Source organism: Fopius arisanus, unplaced genomic scaffold (assembly GCF_000806365.1).
Source record: "Fopius arisanus strain USDA-PBARC FA_bdor unplaced genomic scaffold, ASM80636v1 scaffold00045, whole genome shotgun sequence".
In the NCBI taxonomy this organism is placed as follows: Eukaryota; Metazoa; Arthropoda; class Insecta; order Hymenoptera; family Braconidae; genus Fopius; species Fopius arisanus.
Genome location: NW_011887784.1, coordinates 384139 through 404922, shown reverse-complemented (window position 1 = coordinate 404922; position 20784 = coordinate 384139). Strand labels below are relative to the sequence as shown.

The 20784-nt window shown below is 38.5% G+C and overlaps 1 protein-coding gene and 1 long non-coding RNA gene across 3 annotated transcripts in view; one reads left to right on the top strand and one right to left on the bottom strand.

Annotated features, from left to right (window-relative positions):
• The window catches only part of sli (slit guidance ligand), a 217902-nt gene that overhangs the window by 60138 nt on the left and 136980 nt on the right, over positions 1 to 20784 (bottom strand). The gene's annotated exons all lie outside the window — the stretch shown is intronic.
• On the top strand, positions 10290 to 12370 carry LOC105267191 (uncharacterized). The gene is made up of 2 exons (XR_892236.1): positions 10290 to 10461; positions 12338 to 12370. It is a non-coding gene; the product is annotated as an uncharacterized lncRNA (long non-coding RNA).

Here is a 20784-nt window from a genome sequence, read left to right as displayed (position 1 = left end):
CGAGTGAATCGAGCCGGAAAGTCTGTCCCATCTCTGAACTTTCCAACCCCATGGGTTTTCCCGCTCTCCTGACGGTATATAATATCCGTGAATCACGTCCTCATTAGAAATACGTCAGAATAGTGTAGCGATAAATTGATTGAGCATCTATTCATAATTTATTATTGACATTCGTCTGGCATGAGAGTCGTGTATTCATTGGGCACACGTGACTGTCCCGTGGAGAGAATAGAGAGTAAAACGTAATCGAATCGAAGGCTTTTCCATGAGGTCATATTACCGGAGCAGACGAACCATCGATGTATCGCTGGCAAAGCCTCCCCGAGGCTCCAATCAAGGTGGTATTCAATGTGCTTGTTACTCACCCGGGACCTCAACCCTCCCACCACAATCCGCGTCGCGCCACCTTTCTATCCTACATACGCCCGTCTGCCATACGATAAGTTCATTATCCAGTTGTACCGCAACTACATGCATCTGAACGCAACCGATGCAACGGAAAGCATAAATTTTAGTACGTGATCATCTTTTTTACCTGCCTAACTGCATATCAAAGTCCTCGTAAATAATGGCCACAGCTTAATAGCCAGTCCAATTGGCCCATTCCTCATATATTGCTGGTTAATTCGGGGAGTGGGTTTTTACTCAGAGAATTTCATCGGCAATAATCTGCCGACAAGTCAATGTAATTAGGAGCAATTCATGCATTCAGCTGATTTTTTTTTTTTTTCAATTTGTTGGAAAATTGCGATCATTTTTAATGAGGGGAATGCCGCGGGAAATTTGTGCAGAGTCTAGTTATTGAATATTTTATAGTAGGTTTTTTTATTTATTGTTAAATATTTTATTGTAGGTGATGCTGGATTTTTAGGTTCAACATGGGAGAATTGGGTTGAAAATTAAATTATTATTTGATATAGAAAGTACAATGCTCCTGAATTTTTAAGATGATGGAGGGATGTAGTGAGCTTTAATTTCTAATTGATATTGAATTCAACAGAAAATAATTAAACATTTGGATGAATGAGACTGAAATTTTCATAAATTTTTACCCGTGAATGACGGAATTATTCTCAATAATCATTTATACAGTAGAATCCCGTTATAGTCGCGTCTTTTCTCAATTCTCAATTAAAAAATAAATGTCTGCCGCATTCGAATTTGCTATTAAAAAATTTGAGTTTGCGCACAGAAGTCATAATTCGCTTCCCCCCCAGTCCCATACGGTATTTTTTCTACACTTTCGTTCTTAGACCGAATAATTCAACGCCAGGGGCATTATCCTCTTCGTTAATTCTAAAAATCCGTGAAACATGAAAAACCTCGTGTTTGAAGTTGTCTCAAAAAATATTGGACGCATATACCACCTCAAGCGATATCATTGAAATCGGATAAGCTTGGTACATGCTCCAGACAAATCCATGTTCCCTGATATGGTGGATACCAAAAACCGATAGCGTTGCGTCAACGCGAATTTCACGTGGAATATCGTAAAGAGAGTGTAGAATGAAGGAGTACATGTGAGGGGGTGGAAAGGGGGTGGACGAGGGGATGGGCGACGCATTCGAATACGAATTGAGTACCCACTCGTTCCACGGTATTCCTCTTTTTCATTTTTCATTTCTCCCTGTATTTTTTTTTTTTCACTCCTCCCTCTCACCAATTGCAATGGATTGAGGGAGACAAGAGGGCCCGGGGGGGATTGGGGGGTCGACGTAATTCGATCAGGCGCTGGGAATGAACGACCACGCCGTTGTCAATCCTATGGTCACTCTGATGGACGGGATAATTTTTTATACCCAACAAATACAAAGAAAGAATGAAAAAAAGAGAAATGAGAAATGGCCATAACTCTCGTTCATGCTCCAAATATATTTTCCGAGCTGACAATAATTACACCGGGGGTATCACACCTAGAGGAAAATCTCTGTAAGAATTCAGCGAAAAATGAAACTTTATTTTCCACTGTATTGCAAATTAAATTCAAAATTTAAAGAAAGTAAAGTTCGCCTAAAGGAGAGCCTTCTTTCTTCTCTGTGAATTTTCCAATAATTTAATTTACTTTTCTACATAAAAAAATCAACAAGCTTTTTTAATTTAATCCCGAAGCGTAGAATTATCCGTTCCCCCAGTATCGCGTAAATGTCCAGTCATCATCGTAAAATTCGTCTCAATTTCATGGAGCTGTGTCTAGGAAAAGAAGAAATTACGACTCTTTTTTTTTTTAACCCAGCTTTTTCCCTTTCCCGAGCTTGCACGTTAAAATGCACCCCAACGCGTAGGGCGTCAATCCTACCCCCTCCCGAGGGTGAGTGCCGGGATAATTCTGTTTTAGTTTCGCATTACACAGCGATGCAAGGGGCGGAGGTACGTGGCAACCAGTTTGGAAGCTTACACACACAGTTATCCCTCCTTGAATAAGAAAATTCAAGTGAAATACCCCTCCCATCCAACCCACTTGTTTCACAATTCTTCACTAACACATTTGAATGGCACTCCTCTTTTCACGTTGTGGAAACGAATAAGAATTTGACTAATGCAATCTCAGATGCTAAGAAGCCACTCTGCAGAGGCTGACTATTGTGCAAGTGTTACTGTTTCTTTGGAAGGGAAAATCCGCGAGGACTTATTCCCTCACCCACGTCCGACTGAACAGAACGGAATCATCACTTTCCCATCTTGTTGCATTTACATTCATCCCAGATTTACTCTTATTCAAGACTTTTTTTTTCGAGGATTCAGTGGATTGATTCAAGCTGGAGATGAATAAACAACTGCCTCAGGGATTTGAATTTTTTTAATGGATAGAGCCGATAACGTGTCACAATAAACGCGAAATTTCACGCGCCTCAAATATTTTTCTTCAAATCCACATTTTTCATCCTAGAGTGTTCCCGACGCTCATTCATTTTATGGGAGTGAAACACAAATGTTCATGATGAAGAGATTGACAATATGCAAATGGAAAGCCGAAGGATCTCGTATTATTCACTCCCTCCGACATTTTCCACATTCTCTTGAGGAAAAATTGTAACATAAATTCCAGAAAGCGTTTTTTTTTTTCATTTCCTCCGATGGAAGTGAACGAGGGAATGACTTTCTCTTCACATTTATTTGTGCAAATTTCATTCCATTTGAATACGTTGAAATCCCTGAGGTTACAGTCGTCTGCAATCTTGAGATTTTTATCTCAACGGCTCGAGTCAGAATCTTCGGATTGCTGTCCTCTCTGATCCCAATCTCCTTCACACTTGCATTCCTTTTATTGGGGGTATTAATTCTCCAATCAACTGTAAGTTATGATTTAAATTGAATGATTTACTCGTCTGCATTTTGAATTTAGCATAACGCGAGTTGTTTTGTGGGTTAAATTGTGGATAAAAAATAAATAGAATGGAAATGGTCGATGGAATAGACTAGGATTTGGCGAATAATGGAGGGGGAATGAACGCTGATTCACAATACCCATAGTGTCTGGCCAATTTGTCAGAGAGGGTTCTCGTGCATTTTAATTAAAATCACTTTCTCTCTCTTCTCTCCACCGTGTTCTGAAACGTGACTCTGCTTTCTTATCAGCCTGGATTTCCTGTACGTATTTGCAGTCGTAAACAACTGTTTAATCAGGCGAAAGAGAGTGGAACCATAAAAAGAGGACATAAATTTGATGAATCTTCACATTTTTTAATTAACGAAAAATAAAATAAACATTCTTTAATTCGACATTTAAATTAGTCATGTTCAGATAAGGAGAAAATTAATCAATACGAACTTCTCCTTCCATAAAAAAAAAACAAGTCATGCTGTTATCGTGAGGATAAGTTATAGCAACAATTAATTTTCACAATTATCGCAATAATAATTTCCAATGTGTTATAGTTTTCAGTGTAAATTTCTGGAATTCCAATACGCAATTACCGGATGATGGGTAATTTATCGGGAATATTTCTCTCCACGCTCTCAAAAATCAAGATATTTATAAACTTTATCCCCCGAAATAACTCTTCCCTTGAACTTTAAAACAAGATATCCCGAGCTCTTCAATACTAAAACCTCATTTTCCTCCATCCAGATCCAATGCACGCTCGAAAAAATACCAAAAGTCCATACCAAAGAAAGTATACACCAGTTTGCTCCACGTTTTTCATCCAAAACTTTCAATACCAACCAAGTATCGAGAGGTTTTCCCTTGCTGGCAAGTCTGCCTTATCGTTCTCCTTCCCCATCACGCCATACCATCTATTTTCAAATCGAAAGACTCGTCGAAGCGTACACCATCCCCGTCGGACTGGAAACGGGTCGAATCTACTGCTCACCACCCCCTCAACATCTGGATGTCTCAGTCTCTTCATTCCCGTCAGCATCAGTCCCTCTCCCTCGAAAAAGTGGAGACCTTCCCCAATCCACTGGAGACCCTTACAGGCTCTCGTCGCCACGTCTCATTTCACAGTTTCCACCCCCTCACCCCTTCACCACCCATCACCTCACCCCCTTGAGCATCTAAATGAGTTTTTATACGCCCGAGATTCTCTTACTTTATTTCCGAAATGCTTGCGCGAGACTATCGTAATCCGTGGGACTGCGTACGCGTGAGTCATACGACGAAATTTATGAGATACTCTTACGGCATAATCCAAGGGATTATCCGTCTTTACTGTATTTTTATCCAGTGTTTCAAGCTCCCTTTGTTGGCAATGCCGGCAATGTTGCGTAAGTGTTATGTGAACCTTATTATTGAGTGGATTTACCCATGCATAAACGCACCTGTTAATGACGTATTAATGACGATATTCAGATGAGTGACGTGTGTGTCCTCTAACAAGGATTTATTTTCCAGGTTTATCTCTTAGAATAGAACTCGTGCAGTGGAACTCGTGGAATGTACCTCGTTGATGAGGAGGTGGACTAGATGAGGAGATAATCTGAATAGCAAAAATTTATTACGACAATTTTCATCAACCCTTGGCACACGTCACTTAAATCACACGATAATGCAATTTTTTCCTAGTTTCTCATCTGGCCTGAGGGGCTGTCATCTCCCAAGGGTAACGTCCAGAATCCAAGTCCACCTAATGCCCCGTTGCTGACGCATTGTCGGGGGTGCACTGGCATTACTGCAGTTATACCCGGGGATATAGACCTTTCCTCGTCCATCAACCATGAGGATCGAGAAAATCCCCGGCAAAGTACATGAAAAAAAAAGGTCTCACCATTTTTTTAATTTCAATTTTATTATGAAATTCCGTTGGGGACGCGAATTGAAACTTAAAACAAATTTTGCAGAAAATGAAAAAAAAACCGTTTATATTATTTAAAAACATTACAAATTCGAAATTACAATTACGAAATTTGAAATTCTTCAGAATTCACGTCATGAAAATTAAACTTTAACTTCCCATGAAATTTTGATAATTTTCTAACAAAAAGTCAGATAATTACATTGAGTGTTTGTAATTCATAACTATTAAGAGAAATGGAAATAAAATAGTGTATATTTTTTGTGGGTAAATAAATAATTTGCAATTGAATTAAATTTGCTCTTTGCATGAACTCCAGGGTTTTACTAAATGAGAAAATCCGATAATTTTTCGTCTCTCCGCCAACAAGAAATTTCATTTGAACAGAATCTCCTTCGCAAAAGTTGAGTACATAAATTCTCGTATTTACTCACTCCTTCCCTCGTTCTCAGTATACATATCTCAATCCCTTCCGCCATTTTATTTTCCGCCTGAAACGGAATATAACCCCGTTTTATCGTGAGTAAAGCACCTCATCCAGTTTATATTGCGACAAGTGAGACGAGAGAGACGGAAAATCGGAGTTATAAGAAGGTTTAGACAAAGAGAATTCATCGTCTCACTCGAGCTTATTCTCAGGCAAAGGGAGATGGGTATGGTCTTAATAAATCACAAGCCTCTTCCCATAACGCGAGAAACTCGTGGGCAATAAATGGAAATGCAATAATAACGAGAAAAGTTTAATCCTTCAGGGAGATACTGTTGTATACATGCAAGTCCGGTAATTTCTAGCCCCAATATAATTCGTGATTTTAGTCCTGGGTATAAACAGAGGGAATATAGTGACACGTCAGAATATCACATAAAAATGATAACACCAGCTGAAATAAGACAAGGCAACAACAATAACAATAATATGGATAAAAGGGTCTTCAATAGCTCCTGTTGTTTAATTGTCCATTTAATCCCTGAAATCACTTTCCGATGTCAAAAACACCAGAGAATATTTTTTTATATTTAATATCTAATATTTTATTGCTTTTTGGAAATTTTATATTTCACGGATATTTCAGAGAATTTTCATATCGAAAATTTGACATTTTGCAAAGAATTCATACTACTCGGAATGAATTAAAAATAATTATACTTTCTAAAATTGTGAATTACACATGAAATTACAAATAATAATTCCCCGGAATTTAGGGTGTTTGCAATTGAAACGGAATTCATACTCATGTAATTGAAAATTCAGAAGATTCTGGAAATTCATAAAATGTTTAACAATGTAATGTAAAATTCATGATGAAACATAAAAAATATGTAAAAGGCGGAGGAAATTTTGCTGAGAAATATTGAGTAATGAATACGTGGGAATGTGTGTCGGTTCGTCGAATACATATAAATATTTAAAAAATGGTTTATTTTTTTGCGTTTGTCGGGCAAACAAGGGACAGATAACGTGACGGACAGTCTGTTGGGTTTGCAATGGTGCGATGGGATCACGTCGCGATCGTTCGCGAGTCTAAAGTAATAAAACACCGTTATCATATCCACTCTATCATGGACAATTTTGGTGGACACGTTGTGTATCATAGCTAGTTGAAATGGTGAATTTGGATCCATAACGCCATACGCGAGAAAATGGAAGTGCTGGTAGATAAGACAACGAGAGTAACGTTCAATATTTACAAAAAAAAAACAAAAAAAAAAATGTTAAATTCCCCGTACCTCGAGTGGAAAGGCATTTCTCTCCAGCTTTTTAAAAATTTTCACTCAAAAAAATGTATTTTTTCCATTCATCCTTGCGGGCTTTTACGACAACCGCAATTTGCATTTGGCCCACATGAAGGCAAGATGAAAGGAAAAAAGCCCACGTATGAAATAAAAATGAAAACAACAGAAAAGGGAAAAACACGATCTGAAAAAAATGTTTTACACGTGCACTAGTACAGAGGGTTTTTCCCTCTTCTTTATATATTTCTACGTTATGGGTATTATTCAGGTCTACTGCGAAAAGGGCGTTGTAAGTAATTCAGAGTCTCTTCACCATTCCATCTCGCAAAACACGCGTCTTCGAATAGTAAAGTGTATGTACGACATGAGAGTACTGTCGGTAGGGGGTGGCAGTTTGAATTTTCGTGGAACCGTAAGGGATTCCCTGGAGTACCAGAACCCTCTACTGTCGCATTTATATTCTTCGGGCCTACCACCCCCTTTTCCCCTTTTATATGCCATTTTCGTTTACCCCGCGACATCCATATGAACAATTTGTTTTATCTGTATAGTCAGTGTCAAAGGGGTTCCACCTCTTGCTTCGAAAATATTCAGGGAAAATTGAGATAAAGTGCAGTCGCTGCTATGGAAAAGTTGCCTTGGGGTATTTTTCAAGGTTTTAAATTAAGTTAATGGACTTGGGGGGTTGAACATTTGTCAATTCCACATTAAAAATTGACACTTTAATAGATTGTTTTGGGAATAAGTGGATAATCATTGGGTTCGGGAGGAAATGTCAGAGGATTCTTCTAGCGGAGAGTGACACTCGGTACGAGACAGATGATAAATCCCCTCCTGTAGATTCAGCTAGGGAAAAATAAAAACGATCAAATAAAAAATTTATCAATCAACAGTTTATCAAATCCGTAAACATCATCCACGAAAAGTGGATAAAAAAAATCTATAAAAACGTAAAAACCATCCCAAAATAATTGAATCTCGAAAATTTTTCAAAAGCCCATCCCTCTCTCAAAACAGTCCATAAATTGTCCTCCCCATCCTGTCTCTAAAAATTTCAATTTGATTAAAACAATGTATATTTTTACTGCAATTGAAATTGGAATGAACGTGAAAACGATGAAAAATATTAATCCACTTGGAAACACTAAACCGAGATGATTTTTTTGTGGTTGCAATTTTGTAGGAACCATTCGTAAAAAAAAAAACTCCCAACAAAATTTGCTCAACTGTAAAAAGGGAAATATTGACTTTTTCCTGGTGGGCATACGACAAACTGCACGTACAGCAAGGGGGCGAGAGGGAGATAGAGGGAGGGAAAATTTATATACCACCCCTTTCGTTATTATTTTCGTGAAATGCAACGAGGCGCGATTCCAGATCGATTCAATTCCCTAATTCACAAATGATCGCGCCACGGCTCGGCGAACAGAGTCTCATAACGGGTGGCGTGTGATTTATCCCCCGGAGGAGGTGGAGGATGAGGAGTACATAGAGGAGGTATAAGGCCTGTGTATGGGTACGATGATGTTGGTGGATGGGTGGTTTGTCGACCGATTGGCTCAGCGGAAGTGCCACTGGATTTATAGCTGTACAGCCACCCCCACTCTACCGTTTTACCCGAAAACTTGATTTTATCGGTTATCAATAAATTGGAAATGAAAGTGATGTCACGGAGAAAGTAAAAGAGACTAAAATACAATGAAAATTACATTTTCCTTTTCACAAAATTGATGGTGAAATTTTTATCAACTCTATCAACCCATCAATAATTATATTTTCTCGAAAATCAATTATCATTTCTGAATTCGTGAATAAATCCCCCGAAATCCGATTTCCTACTAAATTATTCAGAAAAGCGAAGACGGGTGGGCGTAAACGGAGAATTACTTGTGCTCTTGAGTAATCGCAATTGATTTTGATTTAAAATTAATAAGATAAAATTATTCAGTAGAATAAATAATGAAATGATTTTGAGTGAGTGGAGATATTTATGAAGATTTACGGTAAGATTTTCTCTGATGAAAAATATAGCCTCCGTGCGGATATAATTTAAATATTCTCTCCTGAAATGGAAAAAGGGAATGAGTTGAAAGATTGATGGAAAAATTGAGAGACATCGTCTCGACATTTAATGAAGTATTGACTAGCAAGATGAAGGGTATGAGGTTACCTATGGACAACCTCAATGCAGCGAAAGCGTCAGACTATCGCAAATCACTGGATTATTAATTCGCAGATACATACCGCGATCATAGCAGGTCACGCCATATACCACGTCAGATTTCCCCCGAAAAGATCTCACCAACCCGATCTGTTAGACTCTCCTTGAACCATTGACCCCGTTCGTCCAACCGACACCTTTTTAATCACATCGAGGAGACGCTCGTCTCGTATTCGATGGAGAATATAATCCAGAGCTCCAACCACTCCTTCAAATATGAATTCACTCAACCGATATTTACTAACGAGTTTACCCCTCGTGGATCTGAAAATATCAATCTTCCGGTTTTAATTATGCACGAGGTGGAAAAAAAAAAAACCGATGAAAACATTTGCGAAAGGCAGATAAAATGTCGTGAAATAATAATTTCCTTACATGTTTAACGACAGGTGAAAAGGGTATTGAGTATTTGATATTGCGAGACCAAATGCTGTTGTAAAATTAAAAAACTGTTGTAAAATTAAAAAACTGTTGTAAAATTACACCTGAAGAGTTACATCATCGGCCTGAAAAAATTCACCCCCAAAAAATCCCCGTAAACCCCCAAAACCCTCCCTCTCATCTCCATTTTTCCTCTCTGAATAAAAAAACACCCTTCCCTTCTACCCCCTCAAGCACTCACCCATCAATTCGCGGGGAGTACTATCATGAAGAATGCAACTGCGGTCGTCACACCATCAACTTTTCCATCACGCTCCAAAAATACCGCAGGTAAAGTGAAAAATTCAAAAACAAGGGACAACAAAGGCCCGAAAATAGTCTCTCAACTCGCATAAATAATAAAATAACAAATTTTTCCGAGGGACTCATCCCCCACTGATAACGAGTGCTTTACCGGTGTTTTCATTAGAGTGACGACGAAGGAATTTGAAATCCCTTCAAATTCCCTGGAGAGAGAAAACGCTGGTTAGGAGACTCGTTAGGAATGATGACAGAAATATTGTCTGCAGACTCTGTATCGCAGTGAAAACCGCAAAAAGGCAGTTGCGGGAGGGGGGAGAGGGGGGGAGAGTTGGCGCCGCGTGCCAACGAGTCTACGTGGGCAATTTTCGCGGATTGTAGTAGCCGAGAGTAATGGCAGTAGCCGGTACTCTCTCGGGCCACACGAGAGTAAAACCAACTCCTCTCGCGAGTCCTTCGGGGCAAAATACCGGGTAGAAAGTCAAATTACACGGTTTCTTGCCTTCGCCTTCGCCTTCGCCTTCTTTACACTGCCTTCTTCATTCCACTCTATTCATGTGGATCCAGTGGGCTTTGACCACGTATGAACAGGTGGGTAATACAAGTAGCGGATACGGATTAAAAGAATTTATTCGATATATTTAATTCCGTGTCATTTTGCTATTAAATTACACGAGTCTAGAATTTTTCATTTCAACTCGTATCTTTTGGTCGAAGGAAAAAATTCTTTGACAACTTACCAGAATTTTTTATAATAGATTTTTTTACTTTTCAATTTTTTCTAATTAACAAGCCGTACGTTAAAATTTAATCCACGATTTTGCAAAATATGTATTATATTTATTAATTAATAGTTTCATGTCGATTCATCCTGGGGATAATACCAATACCTGTAGACAAGAAAAATATAGAAAAAAAATTAAAAAACCTACTCTACTGGCCTATGAAGTTTATTTATGTTCAGTTATAATGTTAATAATTATTATTGAATCAGCAAAAATGACTACAGTATCGAGGAGAAAACGAGCATTACCCAAATAATTTTAGATAAAAAAAGGATTCCCTCCTGTCCGGTTGCACATCGATTAACCCGACTGGTTGACCGAATAAAATGAATAAAATAAAGTATCGTCGCTTGGATAATGTCGTTAATGCACCGATCAAGCCCTGACAATTAAACTATACATCCGCCAGCATCAAGGACCATTTATAATTCTCATTGTTACCAAATCGATATCCCAATTGCTTACCATACGGTTGGGCAAAGCAATTCTGAGCGGTTGCCCTATTATCTTGGTCTCCTGAACCACTGCGTTCGAATATATCGGAATACAATATTACACAAACAACACATTGAGGTATAACATACATTCGAAGTACACCATATGCCCTGTACACACACACACAAGGGCGTCAATGTAATCGCATTACGATGGGGGCATGTCGCAACCGTGCCGCATCGTTAAGCCCACCTTTACCATACACTTCACATCTCTCTCTATTGTACTTACCATCTTTGTACTTTAATCTCGGTAATTCCTGCTTTTCTCCTGTTTCAAACTCATTTCCTCTATTTGTTTAGCAATTCGAGGCGAGTTTAAAATTAATTTCGACGGAAAAACGTCGGGTCATATAGTCTTTCACACACGAATTTCATTAAAAATTCCCCTATCATTCTCAGGATAATAATAATATCCCAATTCATGGATATCTCTGGATCTTTGATAGAAGGCGAAAATTTCTGTGAAATTTTTTTGCGGAGTGAAATGAGAAAAAGGTCAGGATTAAAATTCAGCTGTCTCGGTTAAATTCGTCGATCTTTTTAAGGGTGTCATTAAATAATAATATGGACTCCGATAAATTTCGGTAAAAAGGGGGGGGATTAATAAATGATAATAATCTCGGTTTGGAATTAAAATGAGCCCGGGGTACCGGCAGGTGAAATTAAACAATGAAACGAGATTTTGGATTGCACTGAAGTATATTGCGGAATCTCAGTAAAGCAGAATTACATTATATTGTTCATTCGAGTCGTTGAGACTAGTGGGTGTATGTGGGTATAGTGTAACATCAGTCGAGTCACGTACGCCCTTTCGTAGTTAATAAACGAGGTAGAGACAGTGGAGACATGTCACAAAAGCTCGCTGAGAATTTCCATTCACTTCGAGTACCTGCTAGTACCGGAGAATTCTTTCCGGAGTTTATAATCTCCGGAATTTATCGATTTTCAATCGATTAAACGGTATCTCTCGCAGCGACAATTTATCGACGATATTTTCATGAAGAGTATTGTACAAGTCGGATTATTGAGTAGTTGGAGAGGAAGATGTCGATTATTCGTTAACAAATGCGAGAAATTCCGGGCCAATCAATGCCGATGTCGCATTCAGTGCAGGTGGCATTCTCTCGGGGATTCTTCAGCTTTCCCCTTTGGGTTTCATTTCTAGTTTTTTTTTTCACGTTTCAGGTGGATAAAGGAGGAAAATGGCGGAAGATGAGGGAAAATGTGCAGTAGTTATTTATTCATTTGGGAATGATGGAGACGGGGACTCAATTCCGCGGAAGAGAACCATTTTCAAGAGAATAGGAAGACCCGCCAGTTGCTAGTCAGTACTCGGAAAAAAATATCCAATAAAAATGATTATTTTTGAGAATTCCATAGAGAAATGTGAATATTGTCATTTCACATTCTCCCTAATAATTCTCTAAATTTAAACAAATTATTCGCAATTTGCATCTTGATCGAATAATCTCGAATTCAATTATTTCCGTAATTTATTAATATCAGCAAATCCAGTTAACCTTAAATAATTAAGATAACCTATACCAGCGATATAATTAATGACATCTTAAAAAAAATCAAGACACCGAAGAAAACATTATAATTAATGCATCGAATAATTAGCGATATTCACATGGATTTAATTGAAACGGCAAAACCCGTGCTGAGTGCGTTTTATATCCACATGACATGGGGTCCAGTTAAAAATATATATGTGCAGATGAGAAAAAGAAATGAAAAATGGACGTTTATAACGGTGCTTATATCCACTGACTACCAGGACACGCACTCTCATTCATGTTGATATACACGGCAGAATAAACCGTCGGCAATTTATTGCAATCAGTGTCCTCACCGTGCGCGTGTCGTTTCAGCGCGAATCGAGGTGAAAAACATCGGCTTCTTCGGGGAAGATAGTAGGGATGGAATGAAATAAAAGAACCTCAAGTGGAAAGAGAGGGAAAAAAAAATCGTGGGTGGCTTATGCGACGTATATGTTTGGTGGAAGAATTTTTGAGGGGAATTTAATGGGATTCGAGGTGCTGGAGCCACCCGGGCTCAATTAATGATTATTTTATGGAGAAATTAATAAAATTACGGAAAAAAAAATTGAATGGGAAATTTTAGGGCCCATAAATTCGGACTAACTCCTTATTTTCTCAGCGGGATGATTGAAATTTTGATAAAGCGAATTAATAGGGTTTTGCATGCATGAGGGGAATTGATTACTTCATGAGGAGATTACTGTATTCTTACTTGCGAAATTATTGTGGTTGTTACACTTACGGGAATTGTTATTTCAGACTGAATGAAGATGGTAAATATATCAAGCTTCGACCTGGATACTCACCTGTAACAAAAAAACAAAAAATCATGTAATCGTAATTCTTAATTATTCAATTATTTTTAAAATAAGCAATCATAGATGCGTAAAAAAAAACAAAATTAAATAGCTAACTGATAATGATATTGATACTCAATAATAATTATTATAATTTCTTAATTAATCATTATTGTTACAACATGATCTCTCGTTGTTGAGAAATCTTCAATGAAAAATGTGATATTTCCTGATAAAATTTCGTAATTAAGATAGTGCAACAAAATTGGAGTTTTCAATTACTTCATCAGACGTTCCGTCGATTCTTCTGATCAGGACATTTTTTTTTTCGACTGAGACACTAGAGAAATTTGATTGAGTGCACTTTGCCAATTAAACGCTCACAGGGGATTGTTTAAACATCAGGAATGGCCTTGGTAACAAACTCACTCTCTTTGTACCTCACCGCTGGTTTCGCTTTGTGCGGTAATTGCTTCTCGGGTTGTCGCGCCTCCCGACGACGGAAGCTGTACCTGAACATGAATCACAACCCTCTGGTGCCCAGCCACGGATACTCCAGTACAAACACCCCTGTTTGACTGGCTTTACTCATGGAGACTCCAGACACTCTCACAGGCACGTACCCTAATCGCTCGACAAACGCCAACAAATATCAAGCCCATTTCATCTTATGTCAATGACATCAATGTCGCAAAACCTTAATTCCCCATTTATTATCTCCACAATTCACCATTCAATTAAAATTTATTTCCCTTAATTATTCGTCGAAATATCGTGATAATTAAAATTTTTTATTCCACCAGTGACAATAACACGAATTCGCATTTATTTTTCAATATAGCAATTTCCAGATGATTGTGATTAACATTACGATAATCATTTGGACAAAATGATGCGAAAACTCCGTCCTCCAGATATCGCGAATTGCTCCGTGATATTCACCAAATATTTTTCTGCGTGGACTAAAATTTTTCTGAAAATACAGACATCTCATTTCTTCCCCAGCGCCATTTCTAGACTCTAAAAATTCATCGCTACCCCATTATTTTTCAATATTTCGTCGATCCTCGATAAATGCACCGAAAAGAAGACATTCCCCGGTGATGTGACAATGCGCGAGTTCCCCGGGGGAAATCCCGGCGAAACGAACCGAAGAAAAAAAAAAGCCATAAACACGAGAAGAAAGTCGAATAACAAGAGGGGGAAAAAAAAATAGGTTGAAGGAAGAAACGAAAAGGAGCGGCGGCTGTATCGGAAGAAAAGAGGAAATCAAACGCTTCTACTCGCTTCCCCTTTTAGACGCGTGACATTCCGCTTTTCCAAGCGGACTATAGTCCTGATATTCCCAAGGAAAACATCCTCCAAACGTTGATATATATCCTATAGCATTCCCCTCATCCAGACTCCATCCCATCCCGGTGGCACTGTATTTCCGGTTGAGACGGGAAGTCGAGAGTTTTTCACTCTTTATATCCGTACATACTCTTTTCATTCAGCTTCTCTCCATCTCAACGTCACTTTTCAGTTCATGTATGCAGTACAGTTGACGTCTTTTGTTCTTATCAAGTTTATAAATCGCCATGAGTTGGAGAGAACTCGGGAGAGAAGCGTCTCGAGGTTTGAGGATTCAGAATGCTCCACTCAGAGAAATTTTCAATGGAATTTCCACTGAAACTCTCGTAAGACATGCAGTAACTCCAGTTATAATCATATTGCAATGATATTGCGCTCCTGACTCAAAATATTGTCGTACCTTACCGGGTTATTGCATTTTTCATTGAAGCTTTAATGAAAATTCTTGGGGGATCATGCAATACTCCGGGAATACTTAAATCCCTCATTTTTTATTCATTTCAACATTGAGGCGGCTGGAATTTTTACGGCGATTTGATTTAGTTCTGGGTATTTAAAATGTTTAAACAAGATTTAATTGTCGTCATAATCGATTTTATATCTGCCGTGCTTTGAAGATGATGAGAGAATTCCTGGTGATTGATGGAAGCTGATGTTGTAATGACAAGAACAATCAAAAATTCTTATTCCTCTTCATCATCCCCTGGAGGACTTCTTGGTCTAATCCCCTGACTAACCCAGTGGCTTCAAACAATATGAGACCACCCGAGGATAAACCGAAAATACTTCCAAAGGTGAGACGAGTAAAATCGTTAAGAATTCATTAGAATTTGTGATGTCTATAAACCGAATCTCGAGACTTTCTTCGACACCTTCTCCACCAACTCCGAAGCTTTTCTGATAGTTGCCCAACGATAAATATTGGAACGGTAATTTTGACATTTCTTTCCCGATAAATTTATTAGCTTTCTCTCCCTCGTTTTACCGAAAAATTTAGGATAAAATAATGCTGAGCGCACCGATCGCAGCGAAATTGGATGAGACACCCTTCAACGCGTTCTTAAGTCGAGCCAAAATTAATTATAAATAGCAATTTAGCGTGAGGAGGAGTCATTCACTTACAAAGTTGGGTTTCACGCTTGGGAGGCAATGTCTGACTATGGTTTCAGGTATATAATATCCCTTATTAGAAAGGCGGTGGGATGGAGATGGTGAGGGCATAGATGCAGAACTGTCGAGGACGAGGGATGAAGGATGGTTTACTTGGTAAGTCAAACATCCAACCGCTTGCAATATCCTGGCCTTCAGCAGTGTAAGACGTCGGCATCAAGAATGGGTGGGAAGGCATAACTATCGTATCGAACGCCATCTCGAAAAGAGGTTGGAGTTGGAGTTGATGAGAAAGGAGCGTTTTCCCTCGTCTGGGCCACATCAAATGGACGAGCTATGCAAAGTATCTCTTTTGGATGATCGACTGTGGTCATACCCTGGACCCATAACCACCGAGGGTTATGCCCTTACCACAGTCCAACTTCCGGACCCCGGAAATCTCTACCCACTCCGATACCATCTCAAAATCCCAACAGACGGCATTTCTCACCAATTATATACGTCTCAATAATTTCTATCAAGTTTCCATTCACCTTTGCAAACGGACCATTGCCCTCACCTCAATCCCCCAGGATAACGGGGATGGGGATTTAATGAATTATTCTGTTTCTACACCTGTAACAATTTTTTTTTTAATTACCGATCTAACTGGGAAGATTCAGAATAAATGACCGACCGCTCCGAGGAAATTCGCGGGAATTCATGGGATTTTCCTCAATCACATTTCCCGTATTTTCCCGGAATTACGGGATGCGTTTTTGTTGGTGAATATTGAGTGGACACTTGAAATCCTCAGGTTATCGATTTTATCTCTGTTAAAAATTCAATAACAGTTTTAGTCGTAAGTGATTATTCATATTTGAAATACAGTCTGCATTCCATAACTTATGACGATAATTGGTCACTCAATTTAATTGGATTTTTTATACATTGGGAATTCAATAGAGTAAATGCCTGAACTCCATTATTCCATTACGGCGATATCCGAGCTTTATTGAATATTGGGAGAATAAAATGATTATTTTTTTATATCCAGCTACATGGGATGTCCAATTTCAAGAATAATACATATTAACCTGCATTTTCCACCTGAAAAATTTCCGATCGCGAATTAAGAATTGGAGTTTTTCCTTTCGCTTCATATCGGTTTATATGCAAAAAAAAAAGAGTATTTCCCTCCGACAGGAGCTGATGTTCGCAATAAATTCACAACACGACTAACAATAAAATTTTACATTTCTTCTCTCAGAAGATGAAGATAGTCACATCTTCACCCTCAACCGTCGATTTTCCAACCCCACGACTGATACCAGAGGAATATTGATTTCATGAGTTCTTTCTAGCTGACAGTTTAACGGTTGTGTTGTGTACCATTCGGATTTAGATTCACTTCGTGTCGATATGATGACGGGAAAGTGGTGGAAAGGGATCCAAGGATGTGGATTTTTTTTTCTATTATTTTTATTCTCCGTTGCTGATATGAGTACGTTGGATATATCGCGAGCGATTCGAGGAGCTCGGAATGAGGGGGAGAGTGAGGGAAAGGCTTTAAAACCCCTTTTATACTGAAAAAAAACTTCCGCACGTACAACGCCATAATCTCGATGCATTACGGATCTTACGGTACGATACGTTGCTGCAGTTCAACTGTAACTACATTTTTTTTTTCGTCTATCGAAAAAACTACATCAGTGGCAATGGGATTTTCTGGAGATGTTTTCTCACGGGATTCGACAATATTTCATGTTTTTTTCTTTTTTTTTTTGGTTTGGTCCTTTTTTTTATTCAGTAATTACAGGAGATTTTTCACGGCTCGCGGAAATCGCGTTGATATTTCATGTGAATTTGTATCGTTTATTCCAATATAGATAGATATTCGAGGGGAAAACCCGGGAGTTGAAAATGCATGTGAAATAGATGTGACAAGCTCGCCATTTCAATTACGAGATTAAAAATTTCATTTGGAACTTTCCAGTGGACAGTTTTCAGTGAATTATTGTTAATACCGGATGAACATTCGTTTGCGTCATTGAGAGTAGTGAATGATCGGGATGATTACAATGATTATGGTAATGTAACTGAAAATTCTGGGGAATATTTCGGGTCTCGAATTTCATGTGCATTATTTTATTTATTAAAATAATGGAAATAAAATCGGTAATGAAATCGGTACGAAATATTAAGGAATTATAAATCAGAATTAACGTACCTTGATTTCATAATTTCTGTAATGATCGAGGGAATTGATTGAGAAGTCTGGGCGCAAGTGATTCAAGTCAATGATGTGGTCGAACTTTTTTTTAGCGATTATCGAATCGATCTTATTCGGTTTGATTTACGTGACACTCGGTGGTGTGGGAGTAATTAATGAAAAGTAAGTTTGCAAACTTGTTCTCCAGACTCTCCACAAGGATGACACCCACCGTTTCTTCAGAGTCGAACTGTTTATTTAATTTTTCCCAAACGCCGAGATCTCAGACCCTAACGATCTCCGCCCATCCCCAAGACACTTTACTCTCCCTTGTCTCATCTAAAATTCCCTGCATCTCTGACACCTCCGTACTTCTTCCCAACTCGTTTTGCCTCGTATTAACGCCTTTTTGTGCTTTTGAAGGCTGACGGAGGAGGTTTTAATGAGATTCTTAAAATACACTCGGTCCAACTGTCGCAGGACGTAATGGAAATTGAAGATTCAGAATTTTTTGATGATGGAAGAATGAAAGGAAATTGGGAGGTCAACGAGAATAAATCCCAAATTCATTTCATATTTTTTTTTTCAATTATATTCATACACAGACGATTTAAAGGAACATCGCAGGAGACGTATTCCTCGTATAGTGAAAATAATTATTACATTGAATGTACAGTGTGAAAAACTTTTTAAAATTTCAATCACAGAGTCATTAAAATTTTCCAGATTTTCCTGATTCCCCGGTTCAATATCAACTTGAAACTTGGAAATCACCAGAATATCCACTAAATTAAATAATTAATCATTTTTCCTATATTTCCACAGAAAGAACTCCACAAAATTTCCCTTGAAAAAGAAGTCAAATTCAACTCTCGTTACTTGCTTCATACAATAAAACCCGTACCAAATGCAGCAGTGTGCAATAATTCTTGAAGAGTGCAATCGAAGGCGTACGTGCGTCCATGTCGAGTCCACTTCCTAGGTTCTATCAACCGAATGGCATTGGTGGAGTGCAAATAATATATCCCTATTCCACCGTATGAGGAAAGCAATGACTTCCCCCCTGGAAGGAAGAGCGAGCAGCAAAAAGAAAAAAAAGAAATGAGGGGGATGAAAAAAATCTGGGTTACCTACACCGATGAGGAAGTGTGTGCGTTTCTGTCTCGTTCACTTTGTCCATCGTCAGCTCTTCCACCAGAGGAAAATGACCTCGCTCCGTTGGTCACGCCTGCACCGGCTGATATAACCCCACGTTATAATTTTTTTAACAATTTTTTTCAACCCACCCCCCAGCCTTTTTTTCTAACATGGCTTTGTTAGTCACATCGGTGTCCTGAGAGTGCAACTGGGTTAACATGATTATTATGGGAGTCATGAGGACCTCTCATCCCTCAGCTAAAGCACCGTAACACCGATAGCAAAGTTGAGACCAGCAAAAAGAGAATCCAAACTAAACCGTAATGCAGTTTTCCGTCTCTTTGTTTCTGGGATACTAACTCTATTCAATTTTCACTCTGTCTACTTTTCGATGGAGATACTCGCCATAGCCGTGTAGGTTTCATTCGCTTCCAGATTGTCAAGCGAAATACAAGAGAAAGTAGAAATTGTTTTAGGAGGTAAGACGAAAAGCCTTAGATAATTCCCTTCAGCTCCCCATTCTATCTCCATCAAAATTATTTATATTTCAATTTTCCACAATTCTATATCCGCGACTCCAGCCGAAAATTCAGTCTGAAACATTAAGACGTAGTGTGAGTATTTTGAACCGATTGTTTACCGTAATTACGTTGGAAGACACTAATTATCAATTTAGGGAATTTTTACGGAGAATATTCCGAGGTATTTCCAGCTTCGGAATAAATTCGTTGATTTGTTTTGGCCTTTTGATAAATCGTTGGAAAAACCTTCACCGTGATCTGAAATGAATTAGAAATAGTGTCAGTTATACTAGGAGGCAATGGGTCAAACAGCAGTGACCCTCAGACAATCTGGTTTATCCGATAAGTAATGAAACTCACTGACGCATAACGACACTTCACACTGATGCATTAATGGAGATCGCACATTTAGAGGAACAGATCGTTCAACTCGTACGTTTTATCGTTCCTATTTTATAGCGTCGATGTGAAAACTCAAGTCTGAATGGCGACTGCCATCCTACATGCAACCGATTCTGTGATTTAATAATTCAAACCCCGGGGCAAATAATTTTCGTATTCAAAGTGTGAGTTTAAGAGGTAAGCCCGAGGGTTTTACGGCTTTCCTTTCGTGGATTCCGTAGTTTTTGTAGGCTGTAAAGGAATGGTATAAAACGTGGGATTCCTAATTGTTCCCTTTACCCATTGCTGAGGAGAATTAACCTCCATCCGAGAATTTCAGATAATAAACATGTGTATTCTGATATTATATTATTCTAGGGGTCTGGAAAATAGAATTTCATGCCGATAAAAAATTGACGAAATGAATCAAGGGTTTTACATCAGTATTTATCCACTTATCAATCAATCTGGTGGTGTTGATTTTATTCTCAAACCATGAGACTCACCGTGAGTTCACTGATTAGATCGTCGAACTCAGCTGCGACGAAAAGCCACTCGAGACCGTTAATGTTTCCACTTTCAGAAATGTTGTGTTGAC